This window comes from Artemia franciscana, chromosome 3 (assembly GCF_032884065.1).
Source record: "Artemia franciscana chromosome 3, ASM3288406v1, whole genome shotgun sequence".
Taxonomy (NCBI): Eukaryota; Metazoa; Arthropoda; class Branchiopoda; order Anostraca; family Artemiidae; genus Artemia; species Artemia franciscana.
Window position 1 is genome coordinate 7,071,383 of NC_088865.1, and position 18,414 is coordinate 7,089,796.

Consider the following 18,414-nt stretch of genomic DNA (forward strand, 5'->3'; position numbering starts at 1 on the left):
AACTTGGAAATGTTATTTTATACATACGACAATCACTCGTACTGTAACTTTGTTCACGATCCAATTCTACACATGTCGAAACAGCAGCGATACGGTTAGGTGAAGGCATTCCCAATTCTTGAAGAGGTTTGTTTGCCATACGTACGCACAAATCTTCTATAATAACTAAAGTGTAGTTATAAATTTCTGATGTAAAATCAAAAGTCATATCTGACGTCTCTAACTGTTTTCGATGGAGTATATCTTCGGACATTTTTGACTTATATTTTTCCCATAACTCTGTAGGAGCTGATGGAGAGCAAGTTGTTAAAATGATGCCAAACAATGCACGAATTTGACTCGGGGTTGACGTTTCGCACGCGTCATTGATGCAGTTATCCCAGTATTGGTCATTCTCCAGTAAATTCAGAGCTTGGCATGCACTACGGCAAGTGTCATGTATAGTACCGTTTACAGTTCTCAAATACTCAAAGGATGTCGGGTACATTCACCAAAAGCAGGCGTAGAAAGAAGCATTCATGTTGATTGGGGTGAACGGTGTAGAGTCTTCCTATCGTGGTATCTTTCAAGATGGTAGGTTGGTCGTCGACTGACTTACCCTGTTTTCGACGTTCAAATACTTTATTTTTAGTATTCCTCGTGTAATACGAAGGCACTTCAGTATACAGCAGTTTTTTTGCAAAAGAATCATTTTTGCAAAGCGAAAAAAAAGCTGTTAATTTTTTATCCGGTGGATTCAGGGCTCTTTGTTGCACGTTGGTTTCCGAGAAAAAAACACGTTGACCATTCTGTAAATATACCGCTAAGTGAACAACAGCTGGACTACGTTCATTTATCGGAAATGAAAGAATTCGCCAAACAGCTTCATTACTGCTTATGAATCTTCCAGCCTGATATTGTACGATTTCGTCGAAATCTTTGATTTCGGGCTGCAAGCCAAAAACTGCCATGTCACTGCCTTTGTTGACGTATTTACATATGTATTTGATTGCCTTTACGGAGTTACAGTATTCAACGTTTATGTGTGCATTAAATGTTTTTGATAATAATGGGGAATATGGAACAACCCACTGGTTATCTACTTCGATGGTGGTACCGTTACGCTTCTTTATTATTGCTGTTTTACCGCCATCTTCAGTAGATCTTCTTCTATATTGTGGGTAACCATCATTGCCAGTAATTGTGTTTGATACTAAAAGTCGAGGATATTGCTTTGTGCACCTTCCTTTGGCCATGCATGGTGAATTTTCGTTCAGTGCACCGCAAGGTCAATGTATCATATTTTTTACAATAATATCATGTAACCCCTTATCGACATTTTTATCAGGTATTTCAGCGGAAATCACATCATCAATTTCGTTCGAAGTAATTTTTTTATGTAGCCAGATTAGTATATGTGCGTGTGGCAAACTCGTTTTTGCCATTTCACTGAGTACACCTAGCATCGCACTGACCCAAACACTTCAAGTTTTACTATGTAGTTTATCAGTGATTTCAGCTTTTGCCGGAAGACACGAGCCGTAATGTCAGGCCTATGAACCGCCGATTGTTGTTGAAGTAAAAGCTGCAGTATCTCGTCCCAAGATTGATTACATGTAAGTGTAATAAATAAATCTGGACGACCATAGAGACGAACATACGTAATAGCATCTTGAGCATATTCATGCATATGACTGGGACTGCCAGCATATGACGAAGGTAAAATTGTTAATCTTCCAACGTTTGTGGTATTACCGTCATTTATAACTGCATCTGGCAAATGAATGTATTGTTCAGAGCGGAGCTTGGTCTGATTCAGGCGGATATATAGCAAACGTTCTGATTCAATTTTAGCATACATATCAACGACAAATTGGTGAAACAATTCACGGCATTTTAAAATATAATTTTCTTCATCCTGCCGAATCATTAGTCTATAGGAATAATAATGCATTGCACTGCGTTTCTTATTCATTTCTTTGTTAGTGGCTGGATTCATCAATTTAATATTAAAGTGATAGCCTTCGGCTCCATCCCAAAAAATGATAGGATATTGTAGGGCATCGTAGCATCGATGAGTTTCAGCAATTCTTAACAACTGAGCGTTTCGCTTATGAAGAATAATATCTCGAGGTAAAAATTGATCACCGACCATAACGATTGCCACTTCGTCGATAGTTGGAGCATTGTATCTACGCACATGTTGGCCAGGAGGCGTTTTGTCAGCGGAAATAACAATTTTATGCGTATCAGTAGGCAGCAAATCGATGGCTGTTTTGAACAACCGCACTAAATTATTATTTTCGTGGAAAAGATGTTGCAATTGGGAAACGATTGTCCTTTCAACGTTAGGAGAAATTTCGCAACGTGCATTCAATTCAGAATTTCTTTCACTGATGAAGTACAATTGTAAAAATTTATGATTCTCGCCTGAGAATGGTAGAACGGACCCTGCTCTTTGATAAATTTGCCCTTTTACTTTGAAAGTAGACATAAATTGATCTGGATTCTCGATTTGGGCTCCAAACGACGTCATTTGGAAACATGAGTTGTATTTTCTGATTTGTGACAAAAAACGCTTAGATTCTGACGTAGTTCCAGTAAGGAAAGTCTTCAATGGCTCTGGTGGTGCAGCCAATAGAGGAAGTTTAACTTTTCCTGAGGCGCAACACATTCCCATTGTTTCACCATTGAATTTCAAGGCCTTGCAATAGGGACAAATTTTAGACATTGTCCCGATTTGAACACATCTACTCAAGCTATAATCATCGACTGGGCTGTACCTGAATGCGAAGCGATAACTTTCAGGTTGCTCTGATTCCTCGGTACGCTTTCTTTTCTTACTTTCTCTATCAGCAGCAAGCCTGATTTCTTGCTGTTCTTGTGATTCCTCGGCACGCTTTCTTTTCTTACTTTTTCTATCAGCAGCAAGCCTGATTTCTTGCTGTTTTTGTGATTCCTCGGCACGCCTTCTTTTTTCACTTTCTCTTTTAGCAGCAAGTCTGCTTTCGCGTTGCTCTGGTAGTTCCTCGGCACGCTTTCTGTTCTTTCTTTCTCTATCAGCCTCAAGCCTGTTTCCTTGCTGTTCTTTTGATTCCTCGGCACGCTTTCTTTTCTGACTTTCTCTATCAGCAGCAAGTTTTTTGGCATAGACTCTTTGAGCATCTTCATCGGCTTTTGCCATTGTAAGTTCATCAGTCATTTTAAACTTAAACATTAATAGATTTCTACGTGAAATATGTCTTAAATATCTTTAATGACGTCACCGTCATAGCAAAATTGACGACAACTAACTTTATGACGTCAGTCGACACAGAAACATGACGTCACCTGACAGACACACAGACAGACAACTTATTTATATATATATACTAGCTGTTGGGGTGGCGCTTCGCGCCACCCCAACACCTAGTTGGTGGGGCGCTTCGCGCCCCCCAAGCCCCCCCGCGCGCGTAAGTCGTTACACGCCATATTAGTTACGCGCCATTGTAGTTGTGTCCCTGTGTCCCACCTGTGAATATAGATAGATTTATATATGTGTTTCAAACTACGTAAAAATTGCGAATATACAACATTCTTGGCTTTCCCATTGTCTGTGCATATACAAAGCCGTATGTACTAATAATGACGTCATATGCAAACGCTCTTTTTACAAACAAACAAACATGCATACACACAACTCGTTTTTATATAGATAGATAGATAGATAGATACAATACAAAATAACTGCGTAAAACTTGCGAATATACAACATTCTTCGCTGTCCAATTGTCGCTGCATATAAATTGATTGTCAGGTTTACCGACCCTCGAACATGCAACGTACAATTATCCATGGGAAAGACAATCAGTCTTAAGATCTATACCACATTTTTCTAATGATTGACCTTGAGCTTTGTTAATGGTGATTGCAAATGCTAATCGAATTGGGAATTGCAATCTTTTAAATTGAAAAGGCAGATCCGTTGGAATCATGGGAATGCGAGGAATAAGAACAGCCTCACCCTCAAAAGGCCCTGTCAAGATTGTGGCCTCTATTAGGTTTTCCATTGTTTTTTTTTACGGCAAGTCGCGTGCCATTGCAAAGCTTTGGTGGGTTTATATTTCTTAAAAGTATTATTGATACGCCTATTTTTAGCTGTAGCACGTGTGGTGGAAACCCTGAAAGATCTATGGAATTTAAAAATTCAGATGGATAATTAACTGCTTCATTTGGTTCCAAAACTGTGTCGACTGATTTGTAAAGGACTGCCTGGTCTCGAATCTTGGTCAAAACAATATTGTTGATTTCGTGGACGTCTATATTTTTGGGTGCGAGAATCGCTCTTTCACTTAGCCATTTATTATTTTTATAATTTTTTAGAATTTTCGGAAATGCTTTTTCAATCAATTCATTTTTGGACGTCACTAAATTACAGAAATCAGCAGGTAGTTGTATACGTCCTGAAATTGAGTCTACTGGGAGCTTTCCGTTTCCAATTGCCAGCAATTGATCTGAAAATGTTTGACCAGAGTCATCGTTTTGCAATCGGACACGCATATTTGTAGTTAATTTTAATATTTTTATGTGAGCCCATAAATTAGAAATTTTCAGGCAAGCATTCATTTCGTCTGCAGGAGTTGATCTAGGTATTATAGATAATGTTTGCCTGAAATCTCCCGCAAGCAATATTAATGTGCTGCCAAAGGGTTTCGACTTCCCTCTCAAATCTTTCAAGCATTGATCCAGAGCCTCGAGCGATTTTTTGTGTGCCATTGTGCACTCATCCCAAATAATAAGTTTGCATTGATGCAATACTTTACCCATCCCAGATGATTTGGAAATATTGCACGTGGGAGTTTCTGTAGAATGCAAATTCAGAGGCAATTTCAAAGCGGAATGAGCAGTTCTTCCACCAGGCAGCAATGTTGCGGCTATTCCGTACGACGCAATTGCCAACGCTATATCATTTTTTGATCGAATTGATGCCAGAATCAGTTTTATCACAAACGTTTTACCAGTACCTCCTGGCCCATCCAAAAAGAAAATTTCTCCAACTTTGTTATCGACACAATGCATTATCGTATCATAAGTGTCTTTTTGTTCCGACGTTAACTTGGAAATGTTATTTTGTACATACAACAATAGATCACTCGTACTGTAACTTTGTTCACGATCCAATTCTACACATGTCGAAACAGCAACGATACGGTTAGGTGAAGGCATTCCCAAATCCTGAAGAGGTTTGTTTGCCATACGTACGCACAAATCTTCTATAATAACTAAAGTGTAGTTATAAATTTCTGATGTAAAATCAAAAGTCATATCTGACGTCTCTAACTATTTTCGATGGAGTATATCTTCGGACATTTTTGACTTATATTTTTCCCATAACTCTGTAGGAGCTGATGGAGAGCAAACTGTTAAAATGACGCCAAACAATGCACGAATTTGACTTGGGGTTGACGTTTCGCACGCGTTATTGATGCAGTTATCCCAGTGTTGGTCATTCTCCAATAAATTCAGAGTTTGGTATGCACTACGGTAAGTGTCATGTATAGTACCGTTTACAGTTCTCAAATACTCAAAGGATGTCGGACCGGGTACATTCACCAAAAGCAGGCGTAGAAAGAAGCATTCATGTTGATTGGGGTGAACGGTGTAGAGTTTTCCTATCGTGGTATCTTTGAAGATGGTAGGTTGGCCGTCGACTGACTTACCCTGTTTTCGACGTTCAAATACTTTATTTTTAGTATTCCACGTGTAATACGAAGGCACTTCAGTATACATCAGTTTTTTTTGCAAAAGAATCATTTTTGCAAAAAAAAAAGTGAAAAAAAAAGCTGTTAATGTTGTATCCGGTGGATTCAGGGCTCTTTGTTGCACGTTGGTTTCCGTGAAATAAACACGTTGACGATTCTGTAAATGTACCGCTAAGTGAACAACAGCTGGACTACGTTCATGTATCGGAAATGAAATAATTCGCCAAACAGCTTCATTACTGCTTATGTATCTTCCAGCCTGATATTGTACGATTTCGTCGAAATCTTTGATTTCGGGCTGCAAGCCAAAAACTGCCATGTCACTGCCTTTGTTGACGTATTTACATATGTATTTGATTGCCTTTACGGAGTTACAGTATTCAACGTTTATGTGTGCATTAAATGTTTTTGATAATAATGGGGAATATGGAACAAACCAATGGTTATCTACTTCGATGGTGGTACCGTTACGCTTCTTTATTATTGCTGTTTTACCGCCATCTTCAGTAGATCTTCTTCTATATTGTGGGTAACCATCATTGCCAGTAATTATGTTTGATACTAAAAGTCGAGGATATTGCTTTGTGCACCTTCCTTTGGCCATGCATGGTGAATTTTCGTTCAGTGCACCGCAAGGTCCATGTATCATATTTTTTACAATAATATCATGTAACCCCTTATCGACATTTTTATCAGGTATTTCAGCGGAAATCACATCATCAATTTCGTTCGAAGTAATTTTTTATGTAGCCAGATTAGTATATGTGCGTGTGGCAAACCTCGTTTTTGCCATTCCACTGAGTACATCCAGCATCGCACTGACCCAAACACTTCAAGTTTTACTATGTAGTTTATCAGTGATTTCAACTTTTGCCGGAAAACACGGGCCGTAATGTCATGCCTATGAACCGCCGATTGTCCTTGAAGTAAAAGCTGCAGTATCTCGTCCCAAGATTGATTACATGTAAATGTAATAAATAAATCTGGACGACCATAGAGACGAACATACGCAATAGCATCTTGAGCATATTCATGCATATGACGGGGACTGCCAGCATATGACGAAGGTAAAATTGTTAATCTTCCAACGTTTGTGGTATTACCGTCATTTATAACTGCATCTCGCAAATGAATGTATTGTTCAGAGCGGAGCTTGGTCTGATTCAGGCGGATATATAGCAAACGTTATGATTCAATTTTAGCATACATATCATTGACAAATTGGTGAAACAATTCACGGCATTTTAAAATATAATTTTCTTCATCCTGCCGAATCATTAGTCTATAGGAATAATAATGCATTGCACTGCATTTCTTATTCATTGCTTTGCAGTACCAGAACCACCTATGCCAAAACCATCAGTGCCAGAGCCACCTGTACCAGAAACACCTGTTCCAGAACCACCTGTGCCAGAACCACCTGTACCAGAACCACCTGTACCAAAACCACATATACAGCAACCACCTGTACCAGAACCACCTGTGCCAGAACCACCTGTACCAAAACCACATATACAGCAACCACCTGTACCAGAACCATCACTACCAGAACCACCTGTCCTAGAACTATCTGCACCAGAACTTCCTCTGTCAGACCTACCTGTGCTAGATCCATATGTGCTAGAAGAAAACTGTATAAATGATTTGTTTTAGTTTGATAATAGAACTTGCGTGATCCTTTCAAAATATTAGAGGCGTATATTGTGAGCTTCTATTGAATGCTAAGAAAATGTCCCAATAAGATACTTATTAGATAGCTACGAGCCTCATCACAATTTCTGTTTCAGTTCCGTTTCAGCTTTATTTGAGTTTCATTTCAGCAAGTAGACTAATAAGAGACTTAAGACACCAAGTGAATTAATACTTCTAACAGCATTTTCTTTTAACATTCAAATCGGTTTATGGTTGACTGTAAACTTTTTCTTATGGAGGCTCACCTTATTATGCTATTCATTTTGTTTACTGTATAGGTAAGTTTGAATATAAGCTGTATAGACTTGTCATTTATTAATTTCAATTTCTTTTTCACAACATAAGTTTTTCGATGAAAAGTTGAGAGCTACATTAAGCCAAAATGAGCAGAAAAAAGTCAAATACTATATCAAACATAAAACTACCGACAAAAAACCTTCAATAAATAAATAATCCCTGAAATTAACAGAAGGATGGGTTGCAGTGGCAGCTATCAACCTCGATCAAGTCCCATAAAAAAAAATAGCCCATTACTCTTAGAATAGAGTCGGATCGAAACATAAAGTAAACTATTAGAATTGCCTTGTCCGAAACTCTTATAGAAAACTAACAACCCCTTGGCTTGAATAAAAGAGAAAATCGCTTTTCTTTAAAAATGAGAAAAGTAACTGCAAGTACAATATTCTACATTGACGGCATTTTTTTTTTCAATTTTCTTCCGCAGCTATCGAGGCACTGGGACCAGAGAGCTGTTTAATAATTAATTTGAAGATTGTCACATCTAGTGTCCAAAAACAACTAGTGTAATAAAAAATATATATTAGACATTACATATTTTTATGAAAAAGCGGCATTTTTCATGTGTAAAACCTGATGAGTGACGTCATAATCGTAGGTTGTAACCATATATGACGTAATAATAGACTGTATTATTTGTACACGCTTATCTTTTGACAAGATAATATAAAAAATTAGCCTTGTCCATGTCCCCTATATAGGAAACTTTCCGTCCCTTGGCTTGAACAGCAAGAAAAATCTATTGGCATAATAACCAAGAAAAGTTGTTTCATCCACGATATTTTGCATCGAAGGATTCTTTTTCCTATTTTTCCTCTGTAGCTAGCGGGGCACATTTTTTGTTTCCGGGCACGTTAATAACAAAAACAATATATTTTGGGGTTCGAAGGTTCCAGAAGAAGTGCTTCAGAGGCCGCTTCATTCCGTTAAATGTACTGCCTGGGAGGCCGTGAGCAAGCACGGGATGTAAAAAACTAAAAAAAAAACTAAAAAGAAAAAACACTCAAAGATAAATTACAGACCGGGACACAAATGACGACCGACACAAAGGGAATATAAATGACGACCGGGACGCAGGGAAACAACTACAACGGGGACGCCGTGGGCACAGGCGGGATATATAATTGACGACTGAGACACACGGATTGTTTCAAACTGGGACACTAGGACACAAATGACGACCGGGACACAGGGAATATAAATGCTATTTATATGCACAGACAATGGGACAGCGAAGAATGTTGTATATTCGCATGTTTTACGTAGTTAAAAATATATATTTACTAGGTGTTGGGGTGGCGCGAAGCGAGTTGTGTGTATGCATGTTTGTTTGTTTGTAAAAAGAGCGTTTGCATATGACGTCATTATTAGTACATAAGGCTTTGTATATGCACAGACATATAAATATAAATGCTATTTATATGCAAAGACAATGGGCCAGCATTCGCGCCCCCCAAGCCCCCCCGCGCGCGTAAGTCGTTACGCGCCTTATTAGTTACGCGCCATTGTAGCTGTGTCCCTGTGTCCCACCTGTGAATAGAGATAGATATAAATATATATTTTTAACTACGTAAAACATGCGAATATACAACATTCTTCGCTGTCCCATTGTCTGTGCATATAAATAGCATTTATATTTATATGTCTGTGCATATACAAAGCCTTATGTACTAATAATGACGACATATGCAAACGCTCTTTTTACAAACAAACAAACATGCATACACACAACTCGCTTCGCGCCACCCAAACACCTAGTTGGTGGGGCACTTCGCCCCCCCCAAGCCCCCCCGCGCGCCTAAGTTGTTACGCGCCATATTAGTTACGCGTCATTGTAGCTGTGTCCCACCTGTGAATAGAGATATATATAAATATATATTTTTAACTACGTAAAACATGCGAATATACAACATTCTTCGCTGTCCCATTGTCTGTGCATATAAATAGCATTTATATTCCCTGTGTCCCGGTCGTCATTTGTGTCCTAGTGTCCCAGTTTGTATTTTCTCTTTGAGTGTCCCGGTCGTCATTTATATTCCCTGTGTCCCAGTGTCCCGGTTGTCATTTGTGTCCCGGTCTGTAATTTCTATTCAAACAATCCCTGTGTCTCAGTCGTCAATTATATATCCCGCCTGTGCCCCCGGCGTCCCCGTTGTAGTTGTTTCCCTGCGTCCCGGTCGTCATTTATATTCCCGGTCGTGATTTGTGTCCGGGTGTCCCAGTCTGTAATTTTTCTTTGAGGTTCCTGGTCGTCATTTATATTCCCTCTGTGTCGGTCGTCATTTGTGTCCCGGTCTGTAATTTATCTTTGAGTGTTTTTTCTTTTTAGTTTTTTTTAGTTTTTTACATTTTTTCAGTTTTTTTTCTTCTTTATTTTTCAGCGTCACTATGAAGTACATATCGCCGAACCTTTGTTTTTTAACTTAAATCTGGTAGGCATTGATGACCTTATCCAAGTCAAAATCCCAAACCCAATCATCATCGCTATCATTTTCAGTTTTGATATGTTTTGACTCTCGCTTTCCAGCTGGATTTTCATCTAACTGCGCGGTTTTGCGTTCTTTAGCCGCAAGCCTGTTTTCTTGCTGTTCTTGTGATTCCTCGGCACGCTTTTTTTTCTTACTTTCTCTAACAGCAGCAAGTTTTTTGGCATAGACTCTTTGAGCAGCTTCCTCGGCTGTTGCCATTGTAGGTTCTTCAGTCATTTTACAATTAAACATTTTTCCGTGAACGCATGTCTTAAATACCAGTAATGACGTCACCGTCATAGCAAAAATGACGACAACTAACTTCATGACGTCAGTCGTCCGGTCTGTAATTTATCTTTGAGTGTTTTTTCTTTTTAGTTTTTTTAGTTTTTTACATTTTTTCAGTTTTTTTCTTCTTTATTTTTCAGCGTCACTATGAAGTACATATCGGCGAACCTTTGTTTTTTAACTTAAATCTGGTAAGCATTGATGACCTTATCCAAGTCAAAATCCCAAACCCAATCATCATCGCTATCATTTTCAGTTTTGATATGTTTTGACTCTCGCTTTCAAGGTGGATTTTCATCTAAATGCGCGGTTTTGCGTTCTTTAGCCGCAAGCCTGTTTTCTTGCTGTTCTTGTGATTCCTCGACACGCTTTCTTTTCTTACTTTCTCTAACAGCAGCAAGTTTTTTGGCATAGACTCTTTGAGCAGCTTCCTCGGCTGTTGCCATTGTAGGTTCTTCAGTCATTTTACAATTAAACATTTTTCCGTGAACGCATGTCTTAAATACCAGTAATGACGTCACCGTCATAGCAAAAATGACGACAACTAACTTCATGACGTCAGTCGACACAGAAACATGACGTCACCTGACAGACAGACACACAGACAGACAACTTATTTTTATATATATAGATATATATATACTTATATATACATATATATATATATATATATATATATATATATATATATATATATATATATATATATATATATATATATATATATATATATATATATATATATATATATATATATATATATATATATATATATATATATATATATATATATATATATATATATATATATATATATATATATACATATATATATATATATATATATATATATATATATATATATATATATATATATATATATATATATATATTTATGTTTTTAACTACGTAAAACTATCGAATATACAACATTGTTCGCTGTCCCATTGTCTGTACATATAAATATATTGTCAGGTTTACCGACTCTTGAACATGCAACATATAATTGTCCATGGGAAAAACAATCCGTATTCAGATCTATACCTCATTATTCTAATGATTGCCCTTGAGCTTTGTTGATGGTGATTGCTAATCAAACATTCCTTGTGTCCCCAAGCCCCCCCCCCTCTGCACGCGTAAGTCGTTACGCGCCATATTAGCTACGCGCCTTTGTAGTTGTGTCCCTGAGTCCCACCTGTGAATATAGATAGATAAAATAACGCTTTACCAACTCAGCTTCTTCGGCTTGAATACATTCGTTTTTGAATTGTTCAATCCTTATAATGACGTCAGACGACAGACAGACTATTTTTTTATTTATTTTTTATTTTTTTTAGTTTTTTACCTTTTTTTAGTTTTTTTAGTTTTTTTAGTTTTTTAGCTTTTTTACTTTTTTTATTAGTTTTTATTTTTTTTTGTAGTTTTTTGCCTTTTTTTTAGTTTTTTCAGTTTTTTTTTAGTTTTTTATTGGTTTTTACCTTTATTTTAGCTTATTTTTCAGTTTTTTTCCTTTTTTTTAGTTTTTTTTAGTTTTTAGTTTTTTTAGTTTTTTACCTTTTTTTAGTTTTTTTAGTTTTTTTAGTTTTTTAGCTTTTTTATTTTTTTTATTAGTTTTTAGTTTTTTTTGTAGTTTTTGCCTTTTTTTAGTTTTTTTAGTTTTTTAGCTTTTTTATTAGTTTTTAGTTTTTTTTTGTAGTTTTTGCCTTTTTTTAGTTTTTTTCTTTTTAGTTTTTTTGTAGTTTTTACCTTCTTTTTAGTTTTGTTAGTTTTTTTTTTTACTTATGTCCTGGTCGTCATTTATACTCCCTGTGTCCCGGTGCTTTGTTGATTGCTAATCGAACATTCCTTTTGTCCTGGTCGCTTTCTCTTTGAGTGTCGTCATTTATTTTTTTCTTTTTTAGTTCTTTTAGTTTTTACCTTTTTTAGTTTTTTTTAGTTTTTTAGATGAAATTTTTTTGTAGTTTTTTCCTTTTTTTCTTTTTAGTTTTTTATTGGTTTTTACCTTTATTTTAGCTTATTTTTCAGTTTTTTCCTTTTTTTTAGTTTTTTTTTATTTTTTATTTTTTTTAGTTTTTTACCTTTTTTAGTTTTTTTAGTTTTTTTAGTTTTTTAGCTTTTTTACTTTTTTTATTAGTTTTTAGTTTTTTTTTGTAGTTTTTGCCTTTTTTTAGTTTTTTCAGTTTTTTTTTTGGTTTTTTATTGGTTTTTACCTTTATTTTAGCTTATTTTTCAGTTTTTTCCTTTTTTTTAGTTTTTTTTAGTTTTTAGTTTTTTTAGTTTTTTACCTTTTTTTAGTTTTTTTAGTTTTTTAGCTTTTTTATTTTTTTTATTAGTTTTTAGTTTTTTTTGTAGTTTTTGCCTTTTTTTAGTTTTTTTAGTTTTTTAGCTTTTTTTATTAGTTTTTAGTTTTTTTTGTAGTTTTTGCCTTTTTTTAGTTTTTTTCTTTTTAGTTTTTTTGTAGTTTTTACCTTCTTTTTAGTTTTGTTAGTTTTTTTTTTTACTTATGTCCTGGTCGTCATTTATACTCCCTGTGTCCCGGTGCTTTGTTGATTGCTAATCGAACATTCCTTTTGTCCTGGTCGCTTTCTCTTTGAGTGTCGTCATTTATTTTTTTCTTTTTTAGTTCTTTTAGTTTTTACCTTTTTTAGTTTTTTTTAGTTTTTTAGATGAAATTTTTTTGTAGTTTTTTCCTTTTTTTCTTTTTAGTTTTTTATTGGTTTTTACCTTTATTTTAGCTTATTTTTCAGTTTTTTCCTTTTTTTTAGTTTTTTTTTATTTTTTATTTTTTTTAGTTTTTTACCTTTTTTAGTTTTTTTAGTTTTTTTAGTTTTTTAGCTTTTTTACTTTTTTTATTAGTTTTTAGTTTTTTTTTGTAGTTTTTGCCTTTTTTTAGTTTTTTCAGTTTTTTTTTTGGTTTTTTATTGGTTTTTACCTTTATTTTAGCTTATTTTTCAGTTTTTTCCTTTTTTTTAGTTTTTTTTAGTTTTTAGTTTTTTTAGTTTTTTACCTTTTTTTAGTTTTTTTAGTTTTTTAGCTTTTTTATTTTTTTTATTAGTTTTTAGTTTTTTTTGTAGTTTTTGCCTTTTTTTAGTTTTTTTAGTTTTTTAGCTTTTTTTATTAGTTTTTAGTTTTTTTGGTAGTTTTTGCCTTTTTTTAGTTTTTTTAGTTTTTTAGCTTTTTTATTTTTTTTATTAGTTTTTAGTTTTTTTTGTAGTTTTTGCCTTTTTTTAGTTTTTTCAGTTTTGACGTCACCTGATACAGTTTTTTCAGGTGACGTCACCTGATCCATCCACAGACAGACAGACAACTTATTTTTATATATATAGATATAATATATATATATATACATATATATATATATATATATATATATATATATATATATATATATATATATATATATATATATATATATATATATATATATATATATATATATATATATATATATATATATATATATATATATATATATATATATATATATATATATATATATATATATATATATATATATATATATATATATATATATATATATATATATATACTAGCTGTTGGGGTGGCGCTTCGCGCCGCCCCAACACCTAGTTGGTGGGGCGCTTCGCGCCCCCCCAAGCCCCCCCGCGCGCGTAAGTCGTTACGCGCCATATTAGTTACGCGCCATTGTAGTTGTGTCCCTGTGTCCCACCTGTGAATATAGATAGATTTATATATGTGTTTCAAACTACGTAAAAATTGCGAATATACAACATTTTTGGCTTTCCCACTACTGGAAGCTTTCCGTTTCCAATTGCCAGCAATTGATCTGAAAATGTTTGACCAGAATCATCGTTTTGCAATCGGACACGCATATTTGTAGTTAATTTTAATATTTTTACGTGTGCCCATAAATTAGAATTTTTCAGGCAAGCATTCATTTCGTCTGCAGGAGTTAAACTACGTAAAAATTGCGAATATACAACATTCTTCGCTGTCCCATTGTCTGTACATATAAATATATTGTCAGGTTTACCGACTCTTGAACATGCAACATATAATTGTCCATGGGAAAAACAATCCGTATTCAGATCTATACCTCATTATTCTAATGATTGCCCTTGAGCTTTGTTGATGGTGATTGCTAATCAAACATTCCTTGTGTCCCCAAGCCCCCCCCCCTCTGCACGCGTAAGTCGTTACGCGCCATATTAGCTACGCGCCTTTGTAGTTGTGTCCCTGAGTCCCACCTGTGAATATAGATAGATAAAATAACGCTTTACCAACTCAGCTTCTTCGGCTTGAATACATTCGTTTTTGAATTGTTCAATCCTTATAATGACGTCAGACGACAGACAGACAAACAACTTATTTTTATATATATAGATATATAGATATATATATATATATATATATATATATATATATATATATATATATATATATATATATATATATATATATAATATATATATATATATGTATATATATAATATATATATATATATATATAATATATATATATATATATATAATATATAATATATATATATATATATATATAATATATATATATATATAAATATATATATATATATATATATATATATATATATATATATATATATATATATATATATATATATATACTAGCTGTTGGGGTGGCGCTTCGCGCCACCCCAACACCTAGTTGGTGGGGGCGCTTCGCGCCCCCCCAAGCCCCCCCGCGTGCGTAAGTCGTTACGCGCCATAATAGTTACGCGCCATTGTAGTTATGTCCCTATGTCCCACCTGTGAATATAGATAGATATATATATATATATATATATATATATATATATATATATATATATATATATATATATATATATATATATATATATATATATATATATATATATATATATATATATATATATATATGGTTTTAACTACGTAAAACTTGCGAATATACAACATTCTTTGCTGTCCCATTGTCTTTGCATATAAATAGATTGTCAGGTTTACCGACTCTTGAACATGCAACATATAATGGTCCATGGGAAAACAATCTGTATTCAGATCTATACCTCATGATTCTAATGATTGCCCTTGAGCTTTGTTGATGGTGATTGCTAATCGACCATTCCCTGTCCCGGTGTCCCGGTCGTCATTTATATCCCCCTGTTTCCCCCGGTGTCCCCGTTGTAGTTGTGTCCCTGTGCCCCGGTCGTCATTTATATTCCCTGTGTCCCGGTCGTCATTTGTATCCCGGTGTCCCGGTCTGTATATACATTCGTTTTTTAGTTTTGTTTTTCTCCTTTATTTTTTTCCTTTTTTTTTCTTTTTAGTTTATTTAGATTTTTAGATTTTTTAGTTTTTTTATTAGTTTTTAGTTTTTTTTTCTTTTTAGTTTTTTTGTAGTTTTTACCTTCTTTTTAGTTTTGTTAGTTTTTTTTTTTACTTATGTCCTGGTCGTCATTTATACTCCCTGTGTCCCGGTGCTTTGTTGATTGCTAATCGAACATTCCTTTTGTCCTGGTCGCTTTCTCTTTGAGTGTCGTCATTTATTTTTTTCTTTTTTAGTTCTTTTAGTTTTTACCTTTTTTAGTTTTTTTTAGTTTTTTAGATGAAAATTTTTTTTAGTTTTTTCCTTTTTTTCTTTTTAGTTTTTTATTGGTTTTTACCTTTATTTTAGCTTATTTTTCAGTTTTTTCCTTTTTTTTAGTTTTTTTTTATTTTTTATTTTTTTTAGTTTTTTACCTTTTTTAGTTTTTTTAGTTTTTTTAGTTTTTTAGCTTTTTTACTTTTTTTATTAGTTTTTTTTTTTTTTTTGTAGTTTTTGCCTTTTTTTAGTTTTTTCAGTTTTTTTTTAGTTTTTTATTGGTTTTTACCTTTATTTTAGCTTATTTTTCAGTTTTTTCCTTTTTTTTAGTTTTTTTTAGTTTTTGATTTTTTTAGTTTTTTACCTTTTTTTAGTTTTTTTAGTTTTTTTAGTTTTTTAGCTTTTTTATTTTTTTTATTAGTTTTTAGTTTTTTTTGTAGTTTTTGCCTTTTTTTAGTTTTTTTAGTTTTTTAGCTTTTTTATTAGTTTTTAGTTTTTTTTTGTAGTTTTTGCCTTTTTTTAGTTTTTTTCTTTTTAGTTTTTTTGTAGTTTTTACCTTCTTTTTAGTTTTGTTAGTTTTTTTTTTACTTATGTCCTGGTCGTCATTTATACTCCCTGTGTCCCGGTGCTTTGTTGATTGCTAATCGAACATTCCTTTTGTCCTGGTCGCTTTCTCTTTGAGTGTCGTCATTTATTTTTTTCTTTTTTAGTTCTTTTAGTTTTTACCTTTTTTAGTTTTTTTTAGTTTTTTAGATGAAATTTTTTTGTAGTTTTTTCCTTTTTTTCTTTTTAGTTTTTTATTGGTTTTTACCTTTATTTTAGCTTATTTTTCAGTTTTTTCCTTTTTTTTAGTTTTTTTTTATTTTAATTTTTTTAGTTTTTTACCTTTTTTAGTTTTTTTAGTTTTTTTAGTTTTTTAGCTTTTTTACTTTTTTTTATTAGTTTTTAGTTTTTTTTGTAGTTTTTGCCTTTTTTTAGTTTTTTCATTTTTTTTTTTGGTTTTTTATTGGTTTTTACCTTTATTTTAGCTTATTTTTCAGTTTTTTCCTTTTTTTTAGTTTTTTTAGTTTTTAGTTTTTTTAGTTTTTTACCTTTTTTTAGTTTTTTTAGTTTTTTAGCTTTTTTATTTTTTTATTAGTTTTTAGTTTTTTTTGTAGTTTTTGCCTTTTTTTAGTTTTTTTAGTTTTTTAGCTTTTTTTATTAGTTTTTAGTTTTTTTTGTAGTTTTTGCCTTTTTTTAGTTTTTTTAGTTTTTTAGCTTTTTTATTTTTTTTATTAGTTTTTAGTTTTTTTTGTAGTTTTTGCCTTTTTTTAGTTTTTTCAGTTTTGACGTCACCTGATACAGTTTTTTCAGGTGACGTCACCTGATCCATCCACAGACAGACAGACAACTTATTTTTATATATATAGATATATATATATATATATATATATATATATATATATACATATATATATATATATATATATATATATATATATATATATATATATATATATATATATATATATATATATATATATATATATATATATATATATATATATATATATATATTATATATATATATATATATATATATATACTAGCTGTTGGGGTGGCGCTTCGCGCCACCCCAACACCTAGTTGGTGGGGCGCTTCGCGCCCCCCCAAGCCCCCCCGCGCGCGTAAGTCGTTACGCGCCATATTAGTTACGCGCCATTGTAGTTGTGTCCCTGTGTCCCACCTGTGAATATAGATTGATTTATATATGTGTTTCAAACTACGTAAAAATTGCGAATATACAACATTTTTGGCTTTCCCACTACTGGAAGCATTCCGTTTCCAATTGCCAGCAATTGATCTGAAAATGTTTGACCAGAATCATCGTTTTGCAATCGGACACGCATATTTGTAGTTAATTTTAATATTTTTACGTGTGCCCATAAATTAGAATTTTTCAGGCAAGCATTCATTTCGTCTGCAGGAGTTAAACTACGTAAAAATTGCGAATATACAACATTCTTGGCTTTCCCATTGTCTGTGCATATACAAAGCCGTATGCACTAATAATGACGTCATATGCAAACGCTCTTTTTACAAACAAACAAACATGCATACACACAACTCGTTTTTATATAGATAGATAGATAGATGGATACAATACAAATTAACTGCGTAAAACATGCGAATATACAACATTCTTCGCTGTCCAATTGTCGCTGCATATAAATAGATTGTCAGGTTTACCGACCCTCGAACATGCAACGTACAATTGTCCATGGGAAAAACAATCAGTATTAAGATCTATACCACATTTTTCTAATGATTGACCTGAGCTTTGTTAATGGTGATTGCAAATGCTAATCGAATTGGGAATTGCAATCTTTTAAATTGAAAAGGCAGA